Source organism: Cicer arietinum, chromosome 4 (assembly GCF_000331145.2).
Source record: "Cicer arietinum cultivar CDC Frontier isolate Library 1 chromosome 4, Cicar.CDCFrontier_v2.0, whole genome shotgun sequence".
Taxonomy (NCBI): Eukaryota; Viridiplantae; Streptophyta; class Magnoliopsida; order Fabales; family Fabaceae; genus Cicer; species Cicer arietinum.
In genome coordinates this window covers 38,603,828-38,606,364 of record NC_021163.2, presented here as the reverse complement: position 1 = coordinate 38,606,364, position 2,537 = coordinate 38,603,828, and the positions used below count along the sequence as shown (strand labels likewise).

General features: G+C 30.3%; 1 long non-coding RNA gene across 2 annotated transcripts in view; it reads right to left on the bottom strand.

Moving 5' to 3' along the window:
* LOC101507789 (uncharacterized) overlaps window positions 1-1,349 on the bottom strand; it is a 2,499-nt gene extending 1,150 nt beyond the window's left edge. Inside the window, exon 1 of one of the 2 annotated variants that reach the window (XR_190353.4) lies at window positions 941-1,349. This is a non-coding gene — a long non-coding RNA (uncharacterized lncRNA). The remainder of the gene's footprint in view (window positions 1-940) is intronic. The other variant, XR_001144717.3, reaches the window with a different exon arrangement.
* Window positions 1,350-2,537: the final 1,188 nt, after the last annotated feature.

The window sequence follows — 2,537 nt, the reverse complement described above, 5'->3', positions numbered from 1 at the left end:
TATATATAATTAACTCAAAATAAGAACTTTAGCGTTTTACTAGCAAAAGTTGAATACAATAGAAATAGATAAACTCTCGCATAAAGAGTGTGATAGAACTCAGCAAAAAGATAAAAAATTGAAATAAATATTGAATTATCTTAACAGATTAATTTGCGGATAAGCGTAATTTTTGCTTCCTAGTTCGTTGGTCCTTAGTTATTATCCATTTCTCCATTTTTGCATGATCATATAAATGTCGAGCCATATCAACATGATTAGTACGCGTAGAAGCACACACCATAGCCGAGAAAGTGATAGCATCGGGTTCACACCCCAAACCCGACATTTTCTCAAACCACTTAACAACCTTATCATGTAAAGTAGTCATTCTAGCACAGTTAATCATAGTAGTAAATGTAATGTTATTTGGCTTTACTCCTCTTTGAAGCATTTTATCAAACACCTTCTGTGCTTCTTAAAAATCCTTACATTTCCAAAACACTTGAGTGTCCCATTGTAAAGAACCACCCCATTGTCTCTAGCATGTTGAACTTTATCCCTAAGGTAATTAAGAACAATAGGTGCAGTTTTGAGATTTTTCATCTTATCAAGAATGAAAACAACATCATATAAGCACCGAGCCATTCTCCATGTTTGCTTCCTAGATACTATTATATCAAAATCAACATAATCATAAGCTTAGTGAAGTGAAAGAAAAAACAAGACATTACATCATATAAACTTCTAAACCTAAAATGATTATTATCAACTCTACATTTACTAATCACTATCAAAATAGTTATTATCAAACTAAACTATCAAAATGGTTATAATCAAACTAAACTTATTATAAAAAAGGTATTACCTCATTCTATTGATTTGTTTTTGTCAAATATACTCACATCACATAAACAACTAAACCTAAAAAATTAAAATCAAAGAGATTTGGAGTTTTTACCAGAGAGAATGAAAGAGAGCAGCTCGAGAGTTCTTGGCAATGGATGGGTCGCGTCATGTTATTTGAGTAGTGAGTAGTTGTGGCTAGTCATGAGATGTCCGATGTCAGTGACTGGGCTGCGTGAAACCTTGCCGATCCATTACCGGTGACGTTCTTTCCGGTGATGTTCTTTCCAATGGCAATTTCACATATTTGTGTGTCATGGAAAAAGAAACTGATGGTGAGCAGAGAAGAGAAAGGGAATTGAAGGTGAGCAGAGAATTTAAAAAAGGAATGGGAAAATGTGAAAGGAAATGAAATAAAAAAGGAAATAGAAAAAAAAAAATATAGGAGGGAATGGAAAAAAACTAGGTGCCCTCAATGAAACGGTGAAGAGGGAAAGTAAATTGTTAGCCACGGTCTAATTATGACAAAATTTGATTTTTAGCCACCGTCAATGTGAATGTGGCTATTTAACCATGGCTAATCGCCAGTTTTTTGTAGAAATTTTAGCCCCTCAATTTTAGTCCCTGTTGCAAATAGTTGGTTCCCTTGGTTTACATTCGGTCAACATTAACGTGACATTATTTATTTATTTTATATAACTATGTGGAATATACAACTCAATTTTTGTTTTAAAATAAATTTTCAGCTCATTTATTCTTATTTTTTAAAGTTGACAAGTCTTTTTAAATAAAAAAATTGTCAACTTAATTTTTTTTAATTGTCACTTCATTTATTTAATTTTTTTAAAAAAAATTGTCAATTGTTCTATTTTGTTAGCAATCTAAAAAAAATAAAAATAAAGACGTCAATATAATTTTGTTTCTTTATCTTTTACTTAATATTTGTTTTGATCTTTTATCTTTTTATTTAATTCATTTTGGTCATTTATTGTAACACCCCAAAATTATTTGTGTAAACTATTATTAATATGTCCTTATTATTATTACTATTGTTGTTATCATTAGAATTAAATAAATGCACTATTCCTTATAAAATCACATATAATGATAATTTAGTGATAACATAACCTATTGAAAATTCGAATGGTAAATGTTTGAACTTTAGTATTTTTTATGCTATTTATGATCACTTATTAGTTAGTATAATAATAAGAATAATTAGTTTTATGTCATGTATGATTTAGGATAAGGTATAATTAATTTGGATAAGTAGAAATTCTAGTGAGTAGTAACTACTAAAATATTGTTGAGGGCTTAATAGAGGGTGCAACCCACTTAGGAGTGGTTTGCCTATCAATCTTTTAATAAATAAACTAAAAAAATAATAGAAATAGTGTGTGGGGGAAAGAAGGGAAAAGAGGAAAGAAGAATAGGGAAAAAAAAACCCAGAGAGAAGACAAGAGGGAGAAGAGAGAAAACATTAACTTGATTCCATGTCCTTCTCAAGCTCCTACATTCCATCATATCATCATAGAAACAATTCCACACCTATATTAGAGTAAAAGAGGACCAAGAAGGAGAGTGAAATGAGAAATTATGAGAAAGAAGCAAAGAAAGGCTAGGGTTTCAATATAGGAGAAGAAATTTAGAGTCCTTGCATGTTGAGAAGGAAAATGGAAATTTGAAGAGGAGTTAAAGTTTTACTTTTAGTA